This window comes from Rhinoderma darwinii, assembly GCF_050947455.1.
Source record: "Rhinoderma darwinii isolate aRhiDar2 chromosome 5 unlocalized genomic scaffold, aRhiDar2.hap1 SUPER_5_unloc_19, whole genome shotgun sequence".
NCBI classification, from domain to species: Eukaryota; Metazoa; Chordata; class Amphibia; order Anura; family Rhinodermatidae; genus Rhinoderma; species Rhinoderma darwinii.
The window spans coordinates 263,099-290,166 of NW_027461775.1; the positions used below are offsets into that span (position 1 = coordinate 263,099).

At 47.7% G+C, this 27,068-nt stretch overlaps 17 non-coding genes and 1 pseudogene across 17 annotated transcripts; all 18 read left to right on the forward strand.

Annotated features, from left to right (window-relative positions):
- The first annotated feature begins 1,211 nt into the window (after window positions 1-1,211).
- Window positions 1,212-1,402, forward strand: LOC142686860 (U2 spliceosomal RNA). Its single transcript, XR_012856160.1, has one exon. It is a non-coding gene; the product is annotated as a U2 spliceosomal RNA (small nuclear RNA).
- Window positions 1,403-2,686: 1,284 nt separating this feature from the next.
- On the forward strand, window positions 2,687-2,877 carry LOC142687127 (U2 spliceosomal RNA). The gene has a single exon (XR_012856403.1). It is a non-coding gene; the product is annotated as a U2 spliceosomal RNA (small nuclear RNA).
- Window positions 2,878-4,165: 1,288 nt separating this feature from the next.
- LOC142686862 (U2 spliceosomal RNA) lies at window positions 4,166-4,356 on the forward strand. The gene has a single exon (XR_012856162.1). It is a non-coding gene; the product is annotated as a U2 spliceosomal RNA (small nuclear RNA).
- A 1,284-nt stretch (window positions 4,357-5,640) lies between these two features.
- Window positions 5,641-5,831, forward strand: LOC142686863 (U2 spliceosomal RNA). Its single transcript, XR_012856163.1, has one exon. It is a non-coding gene; the product is annotated as a U2 spliceosomal RNA (small nuclear RNA).
- Window positions 5,832-7,125: 1,294 nt separating this feature from the next.
- Window positions 7,126-7,316, forward strand: LOC142686865 (U2 spliceosomal RNA). The gene has a single exon (XR_012856164.1). It is a non-coding gene; the product is annotated as a U2 spliceosomal RNA (small nuclear RNA).
- A 1,284-nt stretch (window positions 7,317-8,600) lies between these two features.
- LOC142686866 (U2 spliceosomal RNA) lies at window positions 8,601-8,791 on the forward strand. Its single transcript, XR_012856165.1, has one exon. It is a non-coding gene; the product is annotated as a U2 spliceosomal RNA (small nuclear RNA).
- Window positions 8,792-10,083: 1,292 nt separating this feature from the next.
- On the forward strand, window positions 10,084-10,274 carry LOC142687142 (U2 spliceosomal RNA). Its single transcript, XR_012856416.1, has one exon. It is a non-coding gene; the product is annotated as a U2 spliceosomal RNA (small nuclear RNA).
- Window positions 10,275-11,567: 1,293 nt separating this feature from the next.
- LOC142686867 (U2 spliceosomal RNA) lies at window positions 11,568-11,758 on the forward strand. Its single transcript, XR_012856166.1, has one exon. It is a non-coding gene; the product is annotated as a U2 spliceosomal RNA (small nuclear RNA).
- A 1,292-nt stretch (window positions 11,759-13,050) lies between these two features.
- LOC142686869 (U2 spliceosomal RNA) lies at window positions 13,051-13,241 on the forward strand. Its single transcript, XR_012856168.1, has one exon. It is a non-coding gene; the product is annotated as a U2 spliceosomal RNA (small nuclear RNA).
- A 1,288-nt stretch (window positions 13,242-14,529) lies between these two features.
- LOC142686870 (U2 spliceosomal RNA) lies at window positions 14,530-14,720 on the forward strand. Its single transcript, XR_012856169.1, has one exon. It is a non-coding gene; the product is annotated as a U2 spliceosomal RNA (small nuclear RNA).
- Window positions 14,721-16,012: 1,292 nt separating this feature from the next.
- LOC142686871 (U2 spliceosomal RNA) lies at window positions 16,013-16,203 on the forward strand. The gene has a single exon (XR_012856170.1). It is a non-coding gene; the product is annotated as a U2 spliceosomal RNA (small nuclear RNA).
- A 1,300-nt stretch (window positions 16,204-17,503) lies between these two features.
- LOC142686872 (U2 spliceosomal RNA) lies at window positions 17,504-17,694 on the forward strand. The gene has a single exon (XR_012856171.1). It is a non-coding gene; the product is annotated as a U2 spliceosomal RNA (small nuclear RNA).
- A 1,291-nt stretch (window positions 17,695-18,985) lies between these two features.
- Window positions 18,986-19,176, forward strand: LOC142686873 (U2 spliceosomal RNA). The gene has a single exon (XR_012856172.1). It is a non-coding gene; the product is annotated as a U2 spliceosomal RNA (small nuclear RNA).
- Window positions 19,177-20,468: 1,292 nt separating this feature from the next.
- Window positions 20,469-20,659, forward strand: LOC142686874 (U2 spliceosomal RNA). Its single transcript, XR_012856173.1, has one exon. It is a non-coding gene; the product is annotated as a U2 spliceosomal RNA (small nuclear RNA).
- A 1,288-nt stretch (window positions 20,660-21,947) lies between these two features.
- LOC142686876 (U2 spliceosomal RNA) lies at window positions 21,948-22,138 on the forward strand. The gene has a single exon (XR_012856174.1). It is a non-coding gene; the product is annotated as a U2 spliceosomal RNA (small nuclear RNA).
- Window positions 22,139-23,430: 1,292 nt separating this feature from the next.
- LOC142687154 (U2 spliceosomal RNA) lies at window positions 23,431-23,605 on the forward strand (annotated as a pseudogene).
- A 1,278-nt stretch (window positions 23,606-24,883) lies between these two features.
- Window positions 24,884-25,074, forward strand: LOC142686877 (U2 spliceosomal RNA). Its single transcript, XR_012856175.1, has one exon. It is a non-coding gene; the product is annotated as a U2 spliceosomal RNA (small nuclear RNA).
- A 1,280-nt stretch (window positions 25,075-26,354) lies between these two features.
- On the forward strand, window positions 26,355-26,545 carry LOC142686878 (U2 spliceosomal RNA). Its single transcript, XR_012856176.1, has one exon. It is a non-coding gene; the product is annotated as a U2 spliceosomal RNA (small nuclear RNA).
- Window positions 26,546-27,068: the final 523 nt, after the last annotated feature.

Consider the following 27,068-nt stretch of genomic DNA (forward strand, 5'->3'; position numbering starts at 1 on the left):
AGGGATCTCCCCTTTTAATCCCATTATTTCAACACCTGTTGGACAATGCATGAGTGATAATGAGCTCATTGATTAAATGCAATTAATGAATAGATTGCCACCTCTTGTTGTGTGTCGTCTGTGTTTCTGTGTTTCCGGCATTTCACATTGGAACACCTCATTCACCTTCCTTGTCTTCTCTCCGCCCTCCCTTTTAGGTAAGTTAAAGAGCTGCACCTGAGCCAGCCACTGATTGATTGATTGATTGATTGATTGATTGATTGATTGATTGATGCAGCACAACAGTCAAATAGTGGAGTGGAGTAGGGGAACAGCAAACAGCCAATAAAGCAGCCCGCCCGCTCGCCTGCCCGCCACAATGGACCTACCTGTGTACACTAGATGGATGTGATGGAATGTACTGTCGTCCCTACATTTCAAGAAGAAGTAAGAATTGCAGTTGCAACAAAGCCTTGCTTGCCTACAAAGAGAGCAGCAATTTGGATTTGTTACTATGTTACCTAGAAGAATAACAAACTGTGCAAGGATGGAGGTTGTAGGAGCAAGGAGAAGTTGTCTGTAAAGTTGGTGGATGCCTATTTTCCATTTTGCAGTCCCTTGTCTCCCTCTTGTGGCCTCCTGGAGGCAACTAGCTGTGCAAAAAAAAGACAGCCTGGCGGCCGGCTGTTGCAGTGTTGCCCTCTCAGGCAACACTGAGTGACTGACTGAGCCTCACCGTCTTATATAAAGTTCAGACGGAACTTTGCACGTGTCATAGTGGAGCCCTCAGGATTCCAGAGCCAGCTTTCTGACATCATAATGGGGCCTCAGAGATAAAAGCCTGGGCCCAGGCAGTGTTGGTCAGTGCTGCTCAGCAGGCAGCACTGGACTGGACTGGATTACAGCTGATACAAGGTGTGAAGGAACAAGGGGTGGCTGTGGGCATGCACTTGCTGCCGCTGCCAGTGTTTATCTGCATGGCAGCAGGGCATTTGGGCGTTGCCAGGAAGGCGTTTTTATGTAGATTCCTCCTCTTTCAGCACTGCATTGTGGTGCAAGCAAAAGAAGCAAATCCTGTCTGGCTTCCTCTCCGGCCTTTATTCACCTCCCGTGTAGCTGTGAGTGTGTGAGCCTGCAGGGCCCCATGGAATTGCCTAGAAGTAGGCTGAATCGCTGCAAGGGCTGAACAGCAGTATCGGGCAGGCTCGGGCAACGCGCGGCCCGTTCGGGTTATCGCTTCTCGGCCTTTTGGCTAAGATCAAGTGTAGTATCTGTTCTTATCAGTTTAATATCTGATACGTCCCCTATCTGGGGACCATATATTAAATGGATTTTTAGAACAGGGAGATGGAAATAGAGCTTGCTCTGTCCACTCCACGCATTGACCTGGTATTGCAGTATTTCCAGGACCGGTGCACCCTTTCCTTATGTGTTGACTAAAAGCAGATTCCAAAAGTGTTTTTTGTCTTTGCTATTGTTTCTGTCTTTCTGAAGGGATCTCCCCTTTTAATCCCATTATTTCAACACCTGTTGGACAATGCATGAGGGATAATGAGCTCATTGATTAAATGCAATTAATGAATAGATTGCCACCTCTTGTTGTGTGTCGTCTGTGTTTCTGTGTTTCCGGCATTTCACATTGGAACACCTCATTCACCTTCCTTGTCTTCTCTCCGCCCTCCCTTTTAGGTAAGTTAAAGAGCTGCACCTGAGCCAGCCACTGATTGATTGATTGATTGATTGATTGATTGATTGATTGATTGATTGATGCAGCACAACAGTCAAATAGTGGAGTGGAGTAGGGGAACAGCAAACAGCCAATAAAGCAGCCCGCCCGCTCGCCTGCCCGCCACAATGGACCTACCTGTGTACACTAGATGGATGTGATGGAATGTACTGTCGTCCCTACATTTCAAGAAGAAGTAAGAATTGCAGTTGCAACAAAGCCTTGCTTGCCTACAAAGAGAGCAGCAATTTGGATTTGTTACTATGTTACCTAGAAGAATAACAAACTGTGCAAGGATGGAGGTTGTAGGAGCAAGGAGAAGTTGTCTGTAAAGTTGGTGGATGCCTATTTTCCATTTTGCAGTCCCTTGTCTCCCTCTTGTGGCCTCCTGGAGGCAACTAGCTGTGCAAAAAAAAGACAGCCTGGCGGCCGGCTGTTGCAGTGTTGCCCTCTCAGGCAACACTGAGTGACTGACTGAGCCTCACCGTCTTATATAAAGTTCAGACGGAACTTTGCACGTGTCATAGTGGAGCCCTCAGGATTCCAGAGCCAGCTTTCTGACATCATAATGGGGCCTCAGAGATAAAAGCCTGGGCCCAGGCAGTGTTGGTCAGTGCTGCTCAGCAGGCAGCACTGGACTGGACTGGATTACAGCTGATACAAGGTGTGAAGGAACGAGGGGTGGCTGTGGGCATGCACTTGCTGCCGCTGCCAGTGTTTATCTGCATGGCAGCAGGGCATTTGGGCGTTGCCAGGAAGGCGTTTTTATGTAGATTCCTCCTCTTTCAGCACTGCATTGTGGTGCAAGCAAAAGAAGCAAATCCTGTCTGGCTTCCTCTCCGGCCTTTATTCACCTCCCGTGTAGCTGTGAGTGTGTGAGCCTGCAGGGCCCCATGGAATTGCCTAGAAGTAGGCTGAATCGCTGCAAGGGCTGAACAGCAGTATCGGGCAGGCTCGGGCAACGCGCGGCCCGTTCGGGTTATCGCTTCTCGGCCATTTGGCTAAGATCAAGTGTAGTATCTGTTCTTATCAGTTTAATATCTGATACGTCCCCTATCTGGGGACCATATATTAAATGGATTTTTAGAACAGGGAGATGGAAATAGAGCTTGCTCTGTCCACTCCACGCATTGACCTGGTATTGCAGTATTTCCAGGACCGGTGCACCCTTTCCTTATGTGTTGACTAAAAGCAGATTCCAAAAGTGTTTTTTGTCTTTGCTATTGTTTCTGTCTTTCTGAAGGGATCTCCCCTTTTAATCCCATTATTTCAACACCTGTTGGACAATGCATGAGTGATAATGAGCTCATTGATTAAATGCAATTAATGAATAGATTGCCACCTCTTGTTGTGTGTCGTCTGTGTTTCTGTGTTTCCGGCATTTCACATTGGAACACCTCATTCACCTTCCTTGTCTTCTCTCCGCCCTCCCTTTTAGGTAAGTTAAAGAGCTGCACCTGAGCCAGCCACTGATTGATTGATTGATTGATTGATTGATTGATTGATTGATTGATTGATTGATGCAGCACAACAGTCAAATAGTGGAGTGGAGTAGGGGAACAGCAAACAGCCAATAAAGCAGCCCGCCCGCTCGCCTGCCCGCCACAATGGACCTACCTGTGTACACTAGATGGATGTGATGGAATGTACTGTCGTCCCTACATTTCAAGAAGAAGTAAGAATTGCAGTTGCAACAAAGCCTTGCTTGCCTACAAAGAGAGCAGCAATTTGGATTTGTTACTATGTTACCTAGAAGAATAACAAACTGTGCAAGGATGGAGGTTGTAGGAGCAAGGAGAAGTTGTCTGTAAAGTTGGTGGATGCCTATTTTCCATTTTGCAGTCCCTTGTCTCCCTCTTGTGGCCTCCTGGAGGCAACTAGCTGTGCAAAAAAAAGACAGCCTGGCGGCCGGCTGTTGCAGTGTTGCCCTCTCAGGCAACACTGAGTGACTGACTGAGCCTCACCGTCTTATATAAAGTTCAGACGGAACTTTGCACGTGTCATAGTGGAGCCCTCAGGATTCCAGAGCCAGCTTTCTGACATCATAATGGGGCCTCAGAGATAAAAGCCTGGGCCCAGGCAGTGTTGGTCAGTGCTGCTCAGCAGGCAGCACTGGACTGGACTGGATTACAGCTGATACAAGGTGTGAAGGAACAAGGGGTGGCTGTGGGCATGCACTTGCTGCCGCTGCCAGTGTTTATCTGCATGGCAGCAGGGCATTTGGGCGTTGCCAGGAAGGCGTTTTTATGTAGATTCCTCCTCTTTCAGCACTGCATTGTGGTGCAAGCAAAAGAAGCAAATCCTGTCTGGCTTCCTCTCCGGCCTTTATTCACCTCCCGTGTAGCTGTGAGTGTGTGAGCCTGCAGGGCCCCATGGAATTGCCTAGAAGTAGGCTGAATCGCTGCAAGGGCTGAACAGCAGTATCGGGCAGGCTCGGGCAACGCGCGGCCCGTTCGGGTTATCGCTTCTCGGCCTTTTGGCTAAGATCAAGTGTAGTATCTGTTCTTATCAGTTTAATATCTGATACGTCCCCTATCTGGGGACCATATATTAAATGGATTTTTAGAACAGGGAGATGGAAATAGAGCTTGCTCTGTCCACTCCACGCATTGACCTGGTATTGCAGTATTTCCAGGACCGGTGCACCCTTTCCTTATGTGTTGACTAAAAGCAGATTCCAAAAGTGTTTTTTGTCTTTGCTATTGTTTCTGTCTTTCTGAAGGGATCTCCCCTTTTAATCCCATTATTTCAACACCTGTTGGACAATGCATGAGTGATAATGAGCTCATTGATTAAATGCAATTAATGAATAGATTGCCACCTCTTGTTGTGTGTCGTCTGTGTTTCTGTGTTTCCGGCATTTCACATTGGAACACCTCATTCACCTTCCTTGTCTTCTCTCCGCCCTCCCTTTTAGGTAAGTTAAAGAGCTGCACCTGAGCCAGCCACTGATTGATTGATTGATTGATTGATTGATTGATTGATTGATTGATTGATGCAGCACAACAGTCAAATAGTGGAGTGGAGTAGGGGAACAGCAAACAGCCAATAAAGCAGCCCGCCCGCTCGCCTGCCCGCCACAATGGACCTACCTGTGTACACTAGATGGATGTGATGGAATGTACTGTCGTCCCTACATTTCAAGAAGAAGTAAGAATTGCAGTTGCAACAAAGCCTTGCTTGCCTACAAAGAGAGCAGCAATTTGGATTTGTTACTATGTTACCTAGAAGAATAACAAACTGTGCAAGGATGGAGGTTGTAGGAGCAAGGAGAAGTTGTCTGTAAAGTTGGTGGATGCCTATTTTCCATTTTGCAGTCCCTTGTCTCCCTCTTGTGGCCTCCTGGAGGCAACTAGCTGTGCAAAAAAAAGACAGCCTGGCGGCCGGCTGTTGCAGTGTTGCCCTCTCAGGCAACACTGAGTGACTGACTGAGCCTCACCGTCTTATATAAAGTTCAGACGGAACTTTGCACGTGTCATAGTGGAGCCCTCAGGATTCCAGAGCCAGCTTTCTGACATCATAATGGGGCCTCAGAGATAAAAGCCTGGGCCCAGGCAGTGTTGGTCAGTGCTGCTCAGCAGGCAGCACTGGACTGGACTGGATTACAGCTGATACAAGGTGTGAAGGAACAAGGGGTGGCTGTGGGCATGCACTTGCTGCCGCTGCCAGTGTTTATCTGCATGGCAGCAGGGCATTTGGGCGTTGCCAGGAAGGCGTTTTTATGTAGATTCCTCCTCTTTCAGCACTGCATTGTGGTGCAAGCAAAAGAAGCAAATCCTGTCTGGCTTCCTCTCCGGCCTTTATTCACCTCCCGTGTAGCTGTGAGTGTGTGAGCCTGCAGGGCCCCATGGAATTGCCTAGAAGTAGGCTGAATCGCTGCAAGGGCTGAACAGCAGTATCGGGCAGGCTCGGGCAACGCGCGGCCCGTTCGGGTTATCGCTTCTCGGCCTTTTGGCTAAGATCAAGTGTAGTATCTGTTCTTATCAGTTTAATATCTGATACGTCCCCTATCTGGGGACCATATATTAAATGGATTTTTAGAACAGGGAGATGGAAATAGAGCTTGCTCTGTCCACTCCACGCATTGACCTGGTATTGCAGTATTTCCAGGACCGGTGCACCCTTTCCTTATGTGTTGACTAAAAGCAGATTCCAAAAGTGTTTTTTGTCTTTGCTATTGTTTCTGTCTTTCTGAAGGGATCTCCCCTTTTAATCCCATTATTTCAACACCTGTTGGACAATGCATGAGTGATAATGAGCTCATTGATTAAATGCAATTAATGAATAGATTGCCACCTCTTGTTGTGTGTCGTCTGTGTTTCTGTGTTTCCGGCATTTCACATTGGAACACCTCATTCACCTTCCTTGTCTTCTCTCCGCCCTCCCTTTTAGGTAAGTTAAAGAGCTGCACCTGAGCCAGCCACTGATTGATTGATTGATTGATTGATTGATTGATTGATTGATTGATTGATTGATTGATTGATTGATGCAGCACAACAGTCAAATAGTGGAGTGGAGTAGGGGAACAGCAAACAGCCAATAAAGCAGCCCGCCCGCTCGCCTGCCCGCCACAATGGACCTACCTGTGTACACTAGATGGATGTGATGGAATGTACTGTCGTCCCTACATTTCAAGAAGGAATTGCAGTTGCAACAAAGCCTTGCTTGCCTACAAAGAGAGCAGCAATTTGGATTTGTTACTATGTTACCTAGAAGAATAACAAACTGTGCAAGGATGGAGGTTGTAGGAGCAAGGAGAAGTTGTCTGTAAAGTTGGTGGATGCCTATTTTCCATTTTGCAGTCCCTTGTCTCCCTCTTGTGGCCTCCTGGAGGCAACTAGCTGTGCAAAAAAAAGACAGCCTGGCGGCCGGCTGTTGCAGTGTTGCCCTCTCAGGCAACACTGAGTGACTGACTGAGCCTCACCGTCTTATATAAAGTTCAGACGGAACTTTGCACGTGTCATAGTGGAGCCCTCAGGATTCCAGAGCCAGCTTTCTGACATCATAATGGGGCCTCAGAGATAAAAGCCTGGGCCCAGGCAGTGTTGGTCAGTGCTGCTCAGCAGGCAGCACTGGACTGGACTGGATTACAGCTGATACAAGGTGTGAAGGAACAAGGGGTGGCTGTGGGCATGCACTTGCTGCCGCTGCCAGTGTTTATCTGCATGGCAGCAGGGCATTTGGGCGTTGCCAGGAAGGCGTTTTTATGTAGATTCCTCCTCTTTCAGCACTGCATTGTGGTGCAAGCAAAAGAAGCAAATCCTGTCTGGCTTCCTCTCCGGCCTTTATTCACCTCCCGTGTAGCTGTGAGTGTGTGAGCCTGCAGGGCCCCATGGAATTGCCTAGAAGTAGGCTGAATCGCTGCAAGGGCTGAACAGCAGTATCGGGCAGGCTCGGGCAACGCGCGGCCCGTTCGGGTTATCGCTTCTCGGCCTTTTGGCTAAGATCAAGTGTAGTATCTGTTCTTATCAGTTTAATATCTGATACGTCCCCTATCTGGGGACCATATATTAAATGGATTTTTAGAACAGGGAGATGGAAATAGAGCTTGCTCTGTCCACTCCACGCATTGACCTGGTATTGCAGTATTTCCAGGACCGGTGCACCCTTTCCTTATGTGTTGACTAAAAGCAGATTCCAAAAGTGTTTTTTGTCTTTGCTATTGTTTCTGTCTTTCTGAAGGGATCTCCCCTTTTAATCCCATTATTTCAACACCTGTTGGACAATGCATGAGTGATAATGAGCTCATTGATTAAATGCAATTAATGAATAGATTGCCACCTCTTGTTGTGTGTCGTCTGTGTTTCTGTGTTTCCGGCATTTCACATTGGAACACCTCATTCACCTTCCTTGTCTTCTCTCCGCCCTCCCTTTTAGGTAAGTTAAAGAGCTGCACCTGAGCCAGCCACTGATTGATTGATTGATTGATTGATTGATTGATTGATTGATTGATTGATGCAGCACAACAGTCAAATAGTGGAGTGGAGTAGGGGAACAGCAAACAGCCAATAAAGCAGCCCGCCCGCTCGCCTGCCCGCCACAATGGACCTACCTGTGTACACTAGATGGATGTGATGGAATGTACTGTCGTCCCTACATTTCAAGAAGAAGTAAGAATTGCAGTTGCAACAAAGCCTTGCTTGCCTACAAAGAGAGCAGCAATTTGGATTTGTTACTATGTTACCTAGAAGAATAACAAACTGTGCAAGGATGGAGGTTGTAGGAGCAAGGAGAAGTTGTCTGTAAAGTTGGTGGATGCCTATTTTCCATTTTGCAGTCCCTTGTCTCCCTCTTGTGGCCTCCTGGAGGCAACTAGCTGTGCAAAAAAAAGACAGCCTGGCGGCCGGCTGTTGCAGTGTTGCCCTCTCAGGCAACACTGAGTGACTGACTGAGCCTCACCGTCTTATATAAAGTTCAGACGGAACTTTGCACGTGTCATAGTGGAGCCCTCAGGATTCCAGAGCCAGCTTTCTGACATCATAATGGGGCCTCAGAGATAAAAGCCTGGGCCCAGGCAGTGTTGGTCAGTGCTGCTCAGCAGGCAGCACTGGACTGGACTGGATTACAGCTGATACAAGGTGTGAAGGAACAAGGGGTGGCTGTGGGCATGCACTTGCTGCCGCTGCCAGTGTTTATCTGCATGGCAGCAGGGCATTTGGGCGTTGCCAGGAAGGCGTTTTTATGTAGATTCCTCCTCTTTCAGCACTGCATTGTGGTGCAAGCAAAAGAAGCAAATCCTGTCTGGCTTCCTCTCCGGCCTTTATTCACCTCCCGTGTAGCTGTGAGTGTGTGAGCCTGCAGGGCCCCATGGAATTGCCTAGAAGTAGGCTGAATCGCTGCAAGGGCTGAACAGCAGTATCGGGCAGGCTCGGGCAACGCGCGGCCCGTTCGGGTTATCGCTTCTCGGCCTTTTGGCTAAGATCAAGTGTAGTATCTGTTCTTATCAGTTTAATATCTGATACGTCCCCTATCTGGGGACCATATATTAAATGGATTTTTAGAACAGGGAGATGGAAATAGAGCTTGCTCTGTCCACTCCACGCATTGACCTGGTATTGCAGTATTTCCAGGACCGGTGCACCCTTTCCTTATGTGTTGACTAAAAGCAGATTCCAAAAGTGTTTTTTGTCTTTGCTATTGTTTCTGTCTTTCTGAAGGGATCTCCCCTTTTAATCCCATTATTTCAACACCTGTTGGACAATGCATGAGTGATAATGAGCTCATTGATTAAATGCAATTAATGAATAGATTGCCACCTCTTGTTGTGTGTCGTCTGTGTTTCTGTGTTTCCGGCATTTCACATTGGAACACCTCATTCACCTTCCTTGTCTTCTCTCCGCCCTCCCTTTTAGGTAAGTTAAAGAGCTGCACCTGAGCCAGCCACTGATTGATTGATTGATTGATTGATTGATTGATTGATTGATTGATTGATTGATTGATGCAGCACAACAGTCAAATAGTGGAGTGGAGTAGGGGAACAGCAAACAGCCAATAAAGCAGCCCGCCCGCTCGCCTGCCCGCCACAATGGACCTACCTGTGTACACTAGATGGATGTGATGGAATGTACTGTCGTCCCTACATTTCAAGAAGAAGTAAGAATTGCAGTTGCAACAAAGCCTTGCTTGCCTACAAAGAGAGCAGCAATTTGGATTTGTTACTATGTTACCTAGAAGAATAACAAACTGTGCAAGGATGGAGGTTGTAGGAGCAAGGAGAAGTTGTCTGTAAAGTTGGTGGATGCCTATTTTCCATTTTGCAGTCCCTTGTCTCCCTCTTGTGGCCTCCTGGAGGCAACTAGCTGTGCAAAAAAAAGACAGCCTGGCGGCCGGCTGTTGCAGTGTTGCCCTCTCAGGCAACACTGAGTGACTGACTGAGCCTCACCGTCTTATATAAAGTTCAGACGGAACTTTGCACGTGTCATAGTGGAGCCCTCAGGATTCCAGAGCCAGCTTTCTGACATCATAATGGGGCCTCAGAGATAAAAGCCTGGGCCCAGGCAGTGTTGGTCAGTGCTGCTCAGCAGGCAGCACTGGACTGGACTGGATTACAGCTGATACAAGGTGTGAAGGAACAAGGGGTGGCTGTGGGCATGCACTTGCTGCCGCTGCCAGTGTTTATCTGCATGGCAGCAGGGCATTTGGGCGTTGCCAGGAAGGCGTTTTTATGTAGATTCCTCCTCTTTCAGCACTGCATTGTGGTGCAAGCAAAAGAAGCAAATCCTGTCTGGCTTCCTCTCCGGCCTTTATTCACCTCCCGTGTAGCTGTGAGTGTGTGAGCCTGCAGGGCCCCATGGAATTGCCTAGAAGTAGGCTGAATCGCTGCAAGGGCTGAACAGCAGTATCGGGCAGGCTCGGGCAACGCGCGGCCCGTTCGGGTTATCGCTTCTCGGCCTTTTGGCTAAGATCAAGTGTAGTATCTGTTCTTATCAGTTTAATATCTGATACGTCCCCTATCTGGGGACCATATATTAAATGGATTTTTAGAACAGAGAGATGGAAATAGAGCTTGCTCTGTCCACTCCACGCATTGACCTGGTATTGCAGTATTTCCAGGACCGGTGCACCCTTTCCTTATGTGTTGACTAAAAGCAGATTCCAAAAGTGTTTTTTGTCTTTGCTATTGTTTCTGTCTTTCTGAAGGGATCTCCCCTTTTAATCCCATTATTTCAACACCTGTTGGACAATGCATGAGTGATAATGAGCTCATTGATTAAATGCAATTAATGAATAGATTGCCACCTCTTGTTGTGTGTCGTCTGTGTTTCTGTGTTTCCGGCATTTCACATTGGAACACCTCATTCACCTTCCTTGTCTTCTCTCCGCCCTCCCTTTTAGGTAAGTTAAAGAGCTGCACCTGAGCCAGCCACTGATTGATTGATTGATTGATTGATTGATTGATTGATTGATTGATTGATTGATTGATTGCAGCACAACAGTCAAATAGTGGAGTGGAGTAGGGGAACAGCAAACAGCCAATAAAGCAGCCCGCCCGCTCGCCTGCCCGCCACAATGGACCTACCTGTGTACACTAGATGGATGTGATGGAATGTACTGTCGTCCCTACATTTCAAGAAGAAGTAAGAATTGCAGTTGCAACAAAGCCTTGCTTGCCTACAAAGAGAGCAGCAATTTGGATTTGTTACTATGTTACCTAGAAGAATAACAAACTGTGCAAGGATGGAGGTTGTAGGAGCAAGGAGAAGTTGTCTGTAAAGTTGGTGGATGCCTATTTTCCATTTTGCAGTCCCTTGTCTCCCTCTTGTGGCCTCCTGGAGGCAACTAGCTGTGCAAAAAAAAGACAGCCTGGCGGCCGGCTGTTGCAGTGTTGCCCTCTCAGGCAACACTGAGTGACTGACTGAGCCTCACCGTCTTATATAAAGTTCAGACGGAACTTTGCACGTGTCATAGTGGAGCCCTCAGGATTCCAGAGCCAGCTTTCTGACATCATAATGGGGCCTCAGAGATAAAAGCCTGGGCCCAGGCAGTGTTGGTCAGTGCTGCTCAGCAGGCAGCACTGGACTGGACTGGATTACAGCTGATACAAGGTGTGAAGGAACAAGGGGTGGCTGTGGGCATGCACTTGCTGCCGCTGCCAGTGTTTATCTGCATGGCAGCAGGGCATTTGGGCGTTGCCAGGAAGGCGTTTTTATGTAGATTCCTCCTCTTTCAGCACTGCATTGTGGTGCAAGCAAAAGAAGCAAATCCTGTCTGGCTTCCTCTCCGGCCTTTATTCACCTCCCGTGTAGCTGTGAGTGTGTGAGCCTGCAGGGCCCCATGGAATTGCCTAGAAGTAGGCTGAATCGCTGCAAGGGCTGAACAGCAGTATCGGGCAGGCTCGGGCAACGCGCGGCCCGTTCGGGTTATCGCTTCTCGGCCTTTTGGCTAAGATCAAGTGTAGTATCTGTTCTTATCAGTTTAATATCTGATACGTCCCCTATCTGGGGACCATATATTAAATGGATTTTTAGAACAGGGAGATGGAAATAGAGCTTGCTCTGTCCACTCCACGCATTGACCTGGTATTGCAGTATTTCCAGGACCGGTGCACCCTTTCCTTATGTGTTGACTAAAAGCAGATTCCAAAAGTGTTTTTTGTCTTTGCTATTGTTTCTGTCTTTCTGAAGGGATCTCCCCTTTTAATCCCATTATTTCAACACCTGTTGGACAATGCATGAGTGATAATGAGCTCATTGATTAAATGCAATTAATGAATAGATTGCCACCTCTTGTTGTGTGTCGTCTGTGTTTCTGTGTTTCCGGCATTTCACATTGGAACACCTCATTCACCTTCCTTGTCTTCTCTCCGCCCTCCCTTTTAGGTAAGTTAAAGAGCTGCACCTGAGCCAGCCACTGATTGATTGATTGATTGATTGATTGATTGATTGATTGATTGATTGATTGATTGATGCAGCACAACAGTCAAATAGTGGAGTGGAGTAGGGGAACAGCAAACAGCCAATAAAGCAGCCCGCCCGCTCGCCTGCCCGCCACAATGGACCTACCTGTGTACACTAGATGGATGTGATGGAATGTACTGTCGTCCCTACATTTCAAGAAGAAGTAAGAATTGCAGTTGCAACAAAGCCTTGCTTGCCTACAAAGAGAGCAGCAATTTGGATTTGTTACTATGTTACCTAGAAGAATAACAAACTGTGCAAGGATGGAGGTTGTAGGAGCAAGGAGAAGTTGTCTGTAAAGTTGGTGGATGCCTATTTTCCATTTTGCAGTCCCTTGTCTCCCTCTTGTGGCCTCCTGGAGGCAACTAGCTGTGCAAAAAAAAGACAGCCTGGCGGCCGGCTGTTGCAGTGTTGCCCTCTCAGGCAACACTGAGTGACTGACTGAGCCTCACCGTCTTATATAAAGTTCAGACGGAACTTTGCACGTGTCATAGTGGAGCCCTCAGGATTCCAGAGCCAGCTTTCTGACATCATAATGGGGCCTCAGAGATAAAAGCCTGGGCCCAGGCAGTGTTGGTCAGTGCTGCTCAGCAGGCAGCACTGGACTGGACTGGATTACAGCTGATACAAGGTGTGAAGGAACAAGGGGTGGCTGTGGGCATGCACTTGCTGCCGCTGCCAGTGTTTATCTGCATGGCAGCAGGGCATTTGGGCGTTGCCAGGAAGGCGTTTTTATGTAGATTCCTCCTCTTTCAGCACTGCATTGTGGTGCAAGCAAAAGAAGCAAATCCTGTCTGGCTTCCTCTCCGGCCTTTATTCACCTCCCGTGTAGCTGTGAGTGTGTGAGCCTGCAGGGCCCCATGGAATTGCCTAGAAGTAGGCTGAATCGCTGCAAGGGCTGAACAGCAGTATCGGGCAGGCTCGGGCAACGCGCGGCCCGTTCGGGTTATCGCTTCTCGGCCTTTTGGCTAAGATCAAGTGTAGTATCTGTTCTTATCAGTTTAATATCTGATACGTCCCCTATCTGGGGACCATATATTAAATGGATTTTTAGAACAGGGAGATGGAAATAGAGCTTGCTCTGTCCACTCCACGCATTGACCTGGTATTGCAGTATTTCCAGGACCGGTGCACCCTTTCCTTATGTGTTGACTAAAAGCAGATTCCAAAAGTGTTTTTTGTCTTTGCTATTGTTTCTGTCTTTCTGAAGGGATCTCCCCTTTTAATCCCATTATTTCAACACCTGTTGGACAATGCATGAGTGATAATGAGCTCATTGATTAAATGCAATTAATGAATAGATTGCCACCTCTTGTTGTGTGTCGTCTGTGTTTCTGTGTTTCCGGCATTTCACATTGGAACACCTCATTCACCTTCCTTGTCTTCTCTCCGCCCTCCCTTTTAGGTAAGTTAAAGAGCTGCACCTGAGCCAGCCACTGATTGATTGATTGATTGATTGATTGATTGATTGATTGATTGATTGATTGATGCAGCACAACAGTCAAATAGTGGAGTGGAGTAGGGGAACAGCAAACAGCCAATAAAGCAGCCCGCCCGCTCGCCTGCCCGCCACAATGGACCTACCTGTGTACACTAGATGGATGTGATGGAATGTACTGTCGTCCCTACATTTCAAGAAGAAGTAAGAATTGCAGTTGCAACAAAGCCTTGCTTGCCTACAAAGAGAGCAGCAATTTGGATTTGTTACTATGTTACCTAGAAGAATAACAAACTGTGCAAGGATGGAGGTTGTAGGAGCAAGGAGAAGTTGTCTGTAAAGTTGGTGGATGCCTATTTTCCATTTTGCAGTCCCTTGTCTCCCTCTTGTGGCCTCCTGGAGGCAACTAGCTGTGCAAAAAAAAGACAGCCTGGCGGCCGGCTGTTGCAGTGTTGCCCTCTCAGGCAACACTGAGTGACTGACTGAGCCTCACCGTCTTATATAAAGTTCAGACGGAACTTTGCACGTGTCATAGTGGAGCCCTCAGGATTCCAGAGCCAGCTTTCTGACATCATAATGGGGCCTCAGAGATAAAAGCCTGGGCCCAGGCAGTGTTGGTCAGTGCTGCTCAGCAGGCAGCACTGGACTGGACTGGATTACAGCTGATACAAGGTGTGAAGGAACAAGGGGTGGCTGTGGGCATGCACTTGCTGCCGCTGCCAGTGTTTATCTGCATGGCAGCAGGGCATTTGGGCGTTGCCAGGAAGGCGTTTTTATGTAGATTCCTCCTCTTTCAGCACTGCATTGTGGTGCAAGCAAAAGAAGCAAATCCTGTCTGGCTTCCTCTCCGGCCTTTATTCACCTCCCGTGTAGCTGTGAGTGTGTGAGCCTGCAGGGCCCCATGGAATTGCCTAGAAGTAGGCTGAATCGCTGCAAGGGCTGAACAGCAGTATCGGGCAGGCTCGGGCAACGCGCGGCCCGTTCGGGTTATCGCTTCTCGGCCTTTTGGCTAAGATCAAGTGTAGTATCTGTTCTTATCAGTTTAATATCTGATACGTCCCCTATCTGGGGACCATATATTAAATGGATTTTTAGAACAGGGAGATGGAAATAGAGCTTGCTCTGTCCACTCCACGCATTGACCTGGTATTGCAGTATTTCCAGGACCGGTGCACCCTTTCCTTATGTGTTGACTAAAAGCAGATTCCAAAAGTGTTTTTTGTCTTTGCTATTGTTTCTGTCTTTCTGAAGGGATCTCCCCTTTTAATCCCATTATTTCAACACCTGTTGGACAATGCATGAGTGATAATGAGCTCATTGATTAAATGCAATTAATGAATAGATTGCCACCTCTTGTTGTGTGTCGTCTGTGTTTCTGTGTTTCCGGCATTTCACATTGGAACACCTCATTCACCTTCCTTGTCTTCTCTCCGCCCTCCCTTTTAGGTAAGTTAAAGAGCTGCACCTGAGCCAGCCACTGATTGATTGATTGATTGATTGATTGATTGATTGATTGATTGATTGATTGATTGATGCAGCACAACAGTCAAATAGTGGAGTGGAGTAGGGGAACAGCAAACAGCCAATAAAGCAGCCCGCCCGCTCGCCTGCCCGCCACAATGGACCTACCTGTGTACACTAGATGGATGTGATGGAATGTACTGTCGTCCCTACATTTCAAGAAGAAGTAAGAATTGCAGTTGCAACAAAGCCTTGCTTGCCTACAAAGAGAGCAGCAATTTGGATTTGTTACTATGTTACCTAGAAGAATAACAAACTGTGCAAGGATGGAGGTTGTAGGAGCAAGGAGAAGTTGTCTGTAAAGTTGGTGGATGCCTATTTTCCATTTTGCAGTCCCTTGTCTCCCTCTTGTGGCCTCCTGGAGGCAACTAGCTGTGCAAAAAAAAGACAGCCTGGCGGCCGGCTGTTGCAGTGTTGCCCTCTCAGGCAACACTGAGTGACTGACTGAGCCTCACCGTCTTATATAAAGTTCAGACGGAACTTTGCACGTGTCATAGTGGAGCCCTCAGGATTCCAGAGCCAGCTTTCTGACATCATAATGGGGCCTCAGAGATAAAAGCCTGGGCCCAGGCAGTGTTGGTCAGTGCTGCTCAGCAGGCAGCACTGGACTGGACTGGATTACAGCTGATACAAGGTGTGAAGGAACAAGGGGTGGCTGTGGGCATGCACTTGCTGCCGCTGCCAGTGTTTATCTGCATGGCAGCAGGGCATTTGGGCGTTGCCAGGAAGGCGTTTTTATGTAGATTCCTCCTCTTTCAGCACTGCATTGTGGTGCAAGCAAAAGAAGCAAATCCTGTCTGGCTTCCTCTCCGGCCTTTATTCACCTCCCGTGTAGCTGTGAGTGTGTGAGCCTGCAGGGCCCCATGGAATTGCCTAGAAGTAGGCTGAATCGCTGCAAGGGCTGAACAGCAGTATCGGGCAGGCTCGGGCAACGCGCGGCCCGTTCGGGTTATCGCTTCTCGGCCTTTTGGCTAAGATCAAGTGTAGTATCTGTTCTTATCAGTTTAATATCTGATACGTCCCCTATCTGGGGACCATATATTAAATGGATTTTTAGAACAGGGAGATGGAAATAGAGCTTGCTCTGTCCACTCCACGCATTGACCTGGTATTGCAGTATTTCCAGGACCGGTGCACCCTTTCCTTATGTGTTGACTAAAAGCAGATTCCAAAAGTGTTTTTTGTCTTTGCTATTGTTTCTGTCTTTCTGAAGGGATCTCCCCTTTTAATCCCATTATTTCAACACCTGTTGGACAATGCATGAGTGATAATGAGCTCATTGATTAAATGCAATTAATGAATAGATTGCCACCTCTTGTTGTGTGTCGTCTGTGTTTCTGTGTTTCCGGCATTTCACATTGGAACACCTCATTCACCTTCCTTGTCTTCTCTCCGCCCTCCCTTTTAGGTAAGTTAAAGAGCTGCACCTGAGCCAGCCACTGATTGATTGATTGATTGATTGATTGATTGATTGATTGATTGATTGATTGATTGATTGATTGATGCAGCACAACAGTCAAATAGTGGAGTGGAGTAGGGGAACAGCAAACAGCCAATAAAGCAGCCCGCCCGCTCGCCTGCCCGCCACAATGGACCTACCTGTGTACACTAGATGGATGTGATGGAATGTACTGTCGTCCCTACATTTCAAGAAGAAGTAAGAATTGCAGTTGCAACAAAGCCTTGCTTGCCTACAAAGAGAGCAGCAATTTGGATTTGTTACTATGTTACCTAGAAGAATAACAAACTGTGCAAGGATGGAGGTTGTAGGAGCAAGGAGAAGTTGTCTGTAAAGTTGGTGGATGCCTATTTTCCATTTTGCAGTCCCTTGTCTCCCTCTTGTGGCCTCCTGGAGGCAACTAGCTGTGCAAAAAAAAGACAGCCTGGCGGCCGGCTGTTGCAGTGTTGCCCTCTCAGGCAACACTGAGTGACTGACTGAGCCTCACCGTCTTATATAAAGTTCAGACGGAACTTTGCACGTGTCATAGTGGAGCCCTCAGGATTCCAGAGCCAGCTTTCTGACATCATAATGGGGCCTCAGAGATAAAAGCCTGGGCCCAGGCAGTGTTGGTCAGTGCTGCTCAGCAGGCAGCACTGGACTGGACTGGATTACAGCTGATACAAGGTGTGAAGGAACAAGGGGTGGCTGTGGGCATGCACTTGCTGCCGCTGCCAGTGTTTATCTGCATGGCAGCAGGGCATTTGGGCGTTGCCAGGAAGGCGTTTTTATGTAGATTCCTCCTCTTTCAGCACTGCATTGTGGTGCAAGCAAAAGAAGCAAATCCTGTCTGGCTTCCTCTCCGGCCTTTATTCACCTCCCGTGTAGCTGTGAGTGTGTGAGCCTGCAGGGCCCCATGGAATTGCCTAGAAGTAGGCTGAATCGCTGCAAGGGCTGAACAGCAGTATCGGGCAGGCTCGGGCAACGCGCGGCCCGTTCGGGTTATCGCTTCTCGGCCTTTTGGCTAAGATCAAGTGTAGTATCTGTTCTTATCAGTTTAATATCTGATACGTCCCCTATCTGGGGACCATATATTAAATGGATTTTTAGAACAGGGAGATGGAAATAGAGCTTGCTCTGTCCACTCCACGCATTGACCTGGTATTGCAGTATTTCCAGGACCGGTGCACCCTTTCCTTATGTGTTGACTAAAAGCAGATTCCAAAAGTGTTTTTTGTCTTTGCTATTGTTTCTGTCTTTCTGAAGGGATCTCCCCTTTTAATCCCATTATTTCAACACCTGTTGGACAATGCATGAGTGATAATGAGCTCATTGATTAAATGCAATTAATGAATAGATTGCCACCTCTTGTTGTGTGTCGTCTGTGTTTCTGTGTTTCCGGCATTTCACATTGGAACACCTCATTCACCTTCCTTGTCTTCTCTCCGCCCTCCCTTTTAGGTAAGTTAAAGAGCTGCACCTGAGCCAGCCACTGATTGATTGATTGATTGATTGATTGATTGATTGATTGATTGATTGATTGATTGATTGATGCAGCACAACAGTCAAATAGTGGAGTGGAGTAGGGGAACAGCGCCAATAAAGCAGCCCGCCCGCTCGCCTGCCCGCCACAATGGACCTACCTGTGTACACTAGATGGATGTGATGGAATGTACTGTCGTCCCTACATTTCAAGAAGAAGTAAGAATTGCAGTTGCAACAAAGCCTTGCTTGCCTACAAAGAGAGCAGCAATTTGGATTTGTTACTATGTTACCTAGAAGAATAACAAACTGTGCAAGGATGGAGGTTGTAGGAGCAAGGAGAAGTTGTCTGTAAAGTTGGTGGATGCCTATTTTCCATTTTGCAGTCCCTTGTCTCCCTCTTGTGGCCTCCTGGAGGCAACTAGCTGTGCAAAAAAAAGACAGCCTGGCGGCCGGCTGTTGCAGTGTTGCCCTCTCAGGCAACACTGAGTGACTGACTGAGCCTCACCGTCTTATATAAAGTTCAGACGGAACTTTGCACGTGTCATAGTGGAGCCCTCAGGATTCCAGAGCCAGCTTTCTGACATCATAATGGGGCCTCAGAGATAAAAGCCTGGGCCCAGGCAGTGTTGGTCAGTGCTGCTCAGCAGGCAGCACTGGACTGGACTGGATTACAGCTGATACAAGGTGTGAAGGAACAAGGGGTGGCTGTGGGCATGCACTTGCTGCCGCTGCCAGTGTTTATCTGCATGGCAGCAGGGCATTTGGGCGTTGCCAGGAAGGCGTTTTTATGTAGATTCCTCCTCTTTCAGCACTGCATTGTGGTGCAAGCAAAAGAAGCAAATCCTGTCTGGCTTCCTCTCCGGCCTTTATTCACCTCCCGTGTAGCTGTGAGTGTGTGAGCCTGCAGGGCCCCATGGAATTGCCTAGAAGTAGGCTGAATCGCTGCAAGGGCTGAACAGCAGTATCGGGCAGGCTCGGGCAACGCGCGGCCCGTTCGGGTTATCGCTTCTCGGCCTTTTGGCTAAGATCAAGTGTAGTATCTGTTCTTATCAGTTTAATATCTGATACGTCCCCTATCTGGGGACCATATATTAAATGGATTTTTAGAACAGGGAGATGGAAATAGAGCTTGCTCTGTCCACTCCACGCATTGACCTGGTATTGCAGTATTTCCAGGACCGGTGCACCCTTTCCTTATGTGTTGACTAAAAGCAGATTCCAAAAGTGTTTTTTGTCTTTGCTATTGTTTCTGTCTTTCTGAAGGGATCTCCCCTTTTAATCCCATTATTTCAACACCTGTTGGACAATGCATGAGTGATAATGAGCTCATTGATTAAATGCAATTAATGAATAGATTGCCACCTCTTGTTGTGTGTCGTCTGTGTTTCTGTGTTTCCGGCATTTCACATTGGAACACCTCATTCACCTTCCTTGTCTTCTCTCCGCCCTCCCTTTTAGGTAAGTTAAAGAGCTGCACCTGAGCCAGCCACTGATTGATTGATTGATTGATTGATTGATTGATTGATTGATTGATTGATTGATTGATGCAGCACAACAGTCAAATAGTGGAGTGGAGTAGGGGAACAGCAAACAGCCAATAAAGCAGCCCGCCCGCTCGCCTGCCCGCCACAATGGACCTACCTGTGTACACTAGATGGATGTGATGGAATGTACTGTCGTCCCTACATTTCAAGAAGAAGTAAGAATTGCAGTTGCAACAAAGCCTTGCTTGCCTACAAAGAGAGCAGCAATTTGGATTTATTACTATGTTACCTAGAAGAATAACAAACTGTGCAAGGATGGAGGTTGTAGGAGCAAGGAGAAGTTGTCTGTAAAGTTGGTGGATGCCTATTTTCCATTTTGCAGTCCCTTGTCTCCCTCTTGTGGCCTCCTGGAGGCAACTAGCTGTGCAAAAAAAAGACAGCCTGGCGGCCGGCTGTTGCAGTGTTGCCCTCTCAGGCAACACTGAGTGACTGACTGAGCCTCACCGTCTTATATAAAGTTCAGACGGAACTTTGCACGTGTCATAGTGGAGCCCTCAGGATTCCAGAGCCAGCTTTCTGACATCATAATGGGGCCTCAGAGATAAAAGCCTGGGCCCAGGCAGTGTTGGTCAGTGCTGCTCAGCAGGCAGCACTGGACTGGACTGGATTACAGCTGATACAAGGTGTGAAGGAACAAGGGGTGGCTGTGGGCATGCACTTGCTGCCGCTGCCAGTGTTTATCTGCATGGCAGCAGGGCATTTGGGCGTTGCCAGGAAGGCGTTTTTATGTAGATTCCTCCTCTTTCAGCACTGCATTGTGGTGCAAGCAAAAGAAGCAAATCCTGTCTGGCTTCCTCTCCGGCCTTTATTCACCTCCCGTGTAGCTGTGAGTGTGTGAGCCTGCAGGGCCCCATGGAATTGCCTAGAAGTAGGCTGAATCGCTGCAAGGGCTGAACAGCAGTATCGGGCAGGCTCGGGCAACGCGCGGCCCGTTCGGGTTATCGCTTCTCGGCCTTTTGGCTAAGATCAAGTGTAGTATCTGTTCTTATCAGTTTAATATCTGATACGTCCCCTATCTGGGGACCATATATTAAATGGATTTTTAGAACAGGGAGATGGAAATAGAGCTTGCTCTGTCCACTCCACGCATTGACCTGGTATTGCAGTATTTCCAGGACCGGTGCACCCTTTCCTTATGTGTTGACTAAAAGCAGATTCCAAAAGTGTTTTTTGTCTTTGCTATTGTTTCTGTCTTTCTGAAGGGATCTCCCCTTTTAATCCCATTATTTCAACACCTGTTGGACAATGCATGAGTGATAATGAGCTCATTGATTAAATGCAATTAATGAATAGATTGCCACCTCTTGTTGTGTGTCGTCTGTGTTTCTGTGTTTCCGGCATTTCACATTGGAACACCTCATTCACCTTCCTTGTCTTCTCTCCGCCCTCCCTTTTAGGTAAGTTAAAGAGCTGCACCTGAGCCAGCCACTGATTGATTGATTGATTGATTGATTGATTGATTGATTGATTGATTGATTGATGCAGCACAACAGTCAAATAGTGGAGTGGAGTAGGGGAACAGCAAACAGCCAATAAAGCAGCCCGCCCGCTCGCCTGCCCGCCACAATGGACCTACCTGTGTACACTAGATGGATGTGATGGAATGTACTGTCGTCCCTACATTTCAAGAAGAAGTAAGAATTGCAGTTGCAACAAAGCCTTGCTTGCCTACAAAGAGAGCAGCAATTTGGATTTGTTACTATGTTACCTAGAAGAATAACAAACTGTGCAAGGATGGAGGTTGTAGGAGCAAGGAGAAGTTGTCTGTAAAGTTGGTGGATGCCTATTTTCCATTTTGCAGTCCCTTGTCTCCCTCTTGTGGCCTCCTGGAGGCAACTAGCTGTGCAAAAAAAAGACAGCCTGGCGGCCGGCTGTTGCAGTGTTGCCCTCTCAGGCAACACTGAGTGACTGACTGAGCCTCACCGTCTTATATAAAGTTCAGACGGAACTTTGCACGTGTCATAGTGGAGCCCTCAGGATTCCAGAGCCAGCTTTCTGACATCATAATGGGGCCTCAGAGATAAAAGCCTGGGCCCAGGCAGTGTTGGTCAGTGCTGCTCAGCAGGCAGCACTGGACTGGACTGGATTACAGCTGATACAAGGTGTGAAGGAACAAGGGGTGGCTGTGGGCATGCACTTGCTGCCGCTGCCAGTGTTTATCTGCATGGCAGCAGGGCATTTGGGCGTTGCCAGGAAGGCGTTTTTATGTAGATTCCTCCTCTTTCAGCACTGCATTGTGGTGCAAGCAAAAGAAGCAAATCCTGTCTGGCTTCCTCTCCGGCCTTTATTCACCTCCCGTGTAGCTGTGAGTGTGTGAGCCTGCAGGGCCCCATGGAATTGCCTAGAAGTAGGCTGAATCGCTGCAAGGGCTGAACAGCAGTATCGGGCAGGCTCGGGCAACGCGCGGCCCGTTCGGGTTATCGCTTCTCGGCCTTTTGGCTAAGATCAAGTGTAGTATCTGTTCTTATCAGTTTAATATCTGATACGTCCCCTATCTGGGGACCATATATTAAATGGATTTTTAGAACAGGGAGATGGAAATAGAGCTTGCTCTGTCCACTCCACGCATTGACCTGGTATTGCAGTATTTCCAGGACCGGTGCACCCTTTCCTTATGTGTTGACTAAAAGCAGATTCCAAAAGTGTTTTTTGTCTTTGCTATTGTTTCTGTCTTTCTGAAGGGATCTCCCCTTTTAATCCCATTATTTCAACACCTGTTGGACAATGCATGAGTGATAATGAGCTCATTGATTAAATGCAATTAATGAATAGATTGCCACCTCTTGTTGTGTGTCGTCTGTGTTTCTGTGTTTCCGGCATTTCACATTGGAACACCTCATTCACCTTCCTTGTCTTCTCTCCGCCCTCCCTTTTAGGTAAGTTAAAGAGCTGCACCTGAGCCAGCCACTGATTGATTGATTGATTGATTGATTGATTGATTGATTGATTGATTGATTGATTGATGCAGCACAACAGTCAAATAGTGGAGTGGAGTAGGGGAACAGCAAACAGCCAATAAAGCAGCCCGCCCGCTCGCCTGCCCGCCACAATGGACCTACCTGTGTACACTAGATGGATGTGATGGAATGTACTGTCGTCCCTACATTTCAAGAAGAAGTAAGAATTGCAGTTGCAACAAAGCCTTGCTTGCCTACAAAGAGAGCAGCAATTTGGATTTGTTACTATGTTACCTAGAAGAATAACAAACTGTGCAAGGATGGAGGTTGTAGGAGCAAGGAGAAGTTGTCTGTAAAGTTGGTGGATGCCTATTTTCCATTTTGCAGTCCCTTGTCTCCCTCTTGTGGCCTCCTGGAGGCAACTAGCTGTGCAAAAAAAAGACAGCCTGGCGGCCGGCTGTTGCAGTGTTGCCCTCTCAGGCAACACTGAGTGACTGACTGAGCCTCACCGTCTTATATAAAGTTCAGACGGAACTTTGCACGTGTCATAGTGGAGCCCTCAGGATTCCAGAGCCAGCTTTCTGACATCATAATGGGGCCTCAGAGATAAAAGCCTGGGCCCAGGCAGTGTTGGTCAGTGCTGCTCAGCAGGCAGCACTGGACTGGACTGGATTACAGCTGATACAAGGTGTGAAGGAACAAGGGGTGGCTGTGGGCATGCACTTGCTGCCGCTGCCAGTGTTTATCTGCATGGCAGCAGGGCATTTGGGCGTTGCCAGGAAGGCGTTTTTATGTAGATTCCTCCTCTTTCAGCACTGCATTGTGGTGCAAGCAAAAGAAGCAAATCCTGTCTGGCTTCCTCTCCGGCCTTTATTCACCTCCCGTGTAGCTGTGAGTGTGTGAGCCTGCAGGGCCCCATGGAATTGCCTAGAAGTAGGCTGAATCGCTGCAAGGGCTGAACAGCAGTATCGGGCAGGCTCGGGCAACGCGCGGCCCGTTCGGGTTATCGCTTCTCGGCCTTTTGGCTAAGATCAAGTGTAGTATCTGTTCTTATCAGTTTAATATCTGATACGTCCCCTATCTGGGGACCATATATTAAATGGATTTTTAGAACAGGGAGATGGAAATAGACCACGCATTGACCTGGTATTGCAGTATTTCCAGGACCGGTGCACCCTTTCCTTATGTGTTGACTAAAAGCAGATTCCAAAAGTGTTTTTTGTCTTTGCTATTGTTTCTGTCTTTCTGAAGGGATCTCCCCTTTTAATCCCATTATTTCAACACCTGTTGGACAATGCATGAGTGATAATGAGCTCATTGATTAAATGCAATTAATGAATAGATTGCCACCTCTTGTTGTGTGTCGTCTGTGTTTCTGTGTTTCCGGCATTTCACATTGGAACACCTCATTCACCTTCCTTGTCTTCTCTCCGCCCTCCCTTTTAGGTAAGTTAAAGAGCTGCACCTGAGCCAGCCACTGATTGATTGATTGATTGAGTGATTGATTGATTGATTGATTGATTGATTGATTGATTGATTGATTGATGCAGCACAACAGTCAAATAGTGGAGTGGAGTAGGGGAACAGCAAACAGCCAATAAAGCAGCCCGCCCGCTCGCCTGCCCGCCACAATGGACCTACCTGTGTACACTAGATGGATGTGATGGAATGTACTGTCGTCCCTACATTTCAAGAAGAAGTAAGAATTGCAGTTGCAACAAAGCCTTGCTTGCCTACAAAGAGAGCAGCAATTTGGATTTGTTACTATGTTACCTAGAAGAATAACAAACTGTGCAAGGATGGAGGTTGTAGGAGCAAGGAGAAGTTGTCTGTAAAGTTGGTGGATGCCTATTTTCCATTTTGCAGTCCCTTGTCTCCCTCTTGTGGCCTCCTGGAGGCAACTAGCTGTGCAAAAAAAAGACAGCCTGGCGGCCGGCTGTTGCAGTGTTGCCCTCTCAGGCAACACTGAGTGACTGACTGAGCCTCACCGTCTTATATAAAGTTCAGACGGAACTTTGCACGTGTCATAGTGGAGCCCTCAGGATTCCAGAGCCAGCTTTCTGACATCATAATGGGGCCTCAGAGATAAAAGCCTGGGCCCAGGCAGTGTTGGTCAGTGCTGCTCAGCAGGCAGCACTGGACTGGACTGGATTACAGCTGATACAAGGTGTGAAGGAACAAGGGGTGGCTGTGGGCATGCACTTGCTGCCGCTGCCAGTGTTTATCTGCATGGCAGCAGGGCATTTGGGCGTTGCCAGGAAGGCGTTTTTATGTAGATTCCTCCTCTTTCAGCACTGCATTGTGGTGCAAGCAAAAGAAGCAAATCCTGTCTGGCTTCTAGCTGTGAGTGTGTGAGTCTGCAGGGCCCCATGGAATTGCCTAGAAGTAGGCTGAATCGCTGCAAGGGCTGAACATGCAGTATCGGGCAGGCTCGGGCAACGCGCGGCCCGTTCGGGTTATCGCTTCTCGGCCTTTTGGCTAAGATCAAGTGTAGTATCTGTTCTTATCAGTTTAATATCTGATACGTCCCCTATCTGGGGACCATATATTAAATGGATTTTTAGAACAGGGAGATGGAAATAGAGCTTGCTCTGTCCACTCCACGCATTGACCTGGTATTGCAGTATTTCCAGGACCGGTGCACCCTTTCCTTATGTGTTGACTAAAAGCAGATTCCAAAAGTGTTTTTTGTCTTTGCTATTGTTTCTGTCTTTCTGAAGGGATCTCCCCTTTTAATCCCATTATTTCAACACCTGTTGGACAATGCATGAGTGATAATGAGCTCATTGATTAAATGCAATTAATGAATAGATTGCCACCTCTTGTTGTGTGTCGTCTGTGTTTCTGTGTTTCCGGCATTTCACATTGGAACACCTCATTCACCTTCCTTGTCTTCTCTCCGCCCTCCCTTTTAGGTAAGTTAAAGAGCTGCACCTGAGCCAGCCACTGATTGATTGATTGATTGATTGATTGATTGATTGATTGATTGATGCAGCACAACAGTCAAATAGTGGAGTGGAGTAGGGGAACAGCAAACAGCCAATAAAGCAGCCCGCCCGCTCGCCTGCCCGCCACAATGGACCTACCTGTGTACACTAGATGGATGTGATGGAATGTACTGTCGTCCCTACATTTCAAGAAGAAGTAAGAATTGCAGTTGCAACAAAGCCTTGCTTGCCTACAAAGAGAGCAGCAATTTGGATTTGTTACTATGTTACCTAGAAGAATAACAAACTGTGCAAGGATGGAGGTTGTAGGAGCAAGGAGAAGTTGTCTGTAAAGTTGGTGGATGCCTATTTTCCATTTTGCAGTCCCTTGTCTCCCTCTTGTGGCCTCCTGGAGGCAACTAGCTGTGCAAAAAAAAGACAGCCTGGCGGCCGGCTGTTGCAGTGTTGCCCTCTCAGGCAACACTGAGTGACTGACTGAGCCTCACCGTCTTATATAAAGTTCAGACGGAACTTTGCACGTGTCATAGTGGAGCCCTCAGGATTCCAGAGCCAGCTTTCTGACATCATAATGGGGCCTCAGAGATAAAAGCCTGGGCCCAGGCAGTGTTGGTCAGTGCTGCTCAGCAGGCAGCACTGGACTGGACTGTATTACAGCTGATACAAGGTGTGAAGGAACAAGGGGTGGCTGTGGGCATGCACTTGCTGCCGCTGCCAGTGTTTATCTGCATGGCAGCAGGGCATTTGGGCGTTGCCAGGAAGGCGTTTTTATGTAGATTCCTCCTCTTTCAGCACTGCATTGTGGTGCAAGCAAAAGAAGCAAATCCTGTCTGGCTTCCTCTCCGGCCTTTATTCACCTCCCGTGTAGCTGTGAGTGTGTGAGCCTGCAGGGCCCCATGGAATTGCCTAGAAGTAGGCTGAATCGCTGCAAGGGCTGAACAGCAGTATCGGGCAGGCTCGGGCAACGCGCGGCCCGTTCGGGTTATCGCTTCTCGGCCTTTTGGCTAAGATCAAGTGTAGTATCTGTTCTTATCAGTTTAATATCTGATACGTCCCCTATCTGGGGACCATATATTAAATGGATTTTTAGAACAGGGAGATGGAAATAGAGCTTGCTCTGTCCACTCCACGCATTGACCTGGTATTGCAGTATTTCCAGGACCGGTGCACCCTTTCCTTATGTGTTGACTAAAAGCAGATTCCAAAAGTGTTTTTTGTCTTTGCTATTGTTTCTGTCTTTCTGAAGGGATCTCCCCTTTTAATCCCATTATTTCAACACCTGTTGGACAATGCATGAGTGATAATGAGCTCATTGATTAAATGCAATTAATGAATAGATTGCCACCTCTTGTTGTGTGTCGTCTGTGTTTCTGTGTTTCCGGCATTTCACATTGGAACACCTCATTCACCTTCCTTGTCTTCTCTCCGCCCTCCCTTTTAGGTAAGTTAAAGAGCTGCACCTGAGCCAGCCACTGATTGATTGATTGATTGATTGATTGATTGATTGATTGATTGATTGATGCAGCACAACAGTCAAATAGTGGAGTGGAGTAGGGGAACAGCAAACAGCCAATAAAGCAGCCCGCCCGCTCGCCTGCCCGCCACAATGGACCTACCTGTGTACACTAGATGGATGTGATGGAATGTACTGTCGTCCCTACATTTCAAGAAGAAGTAAGAATTGCAGTTGCAACAAAG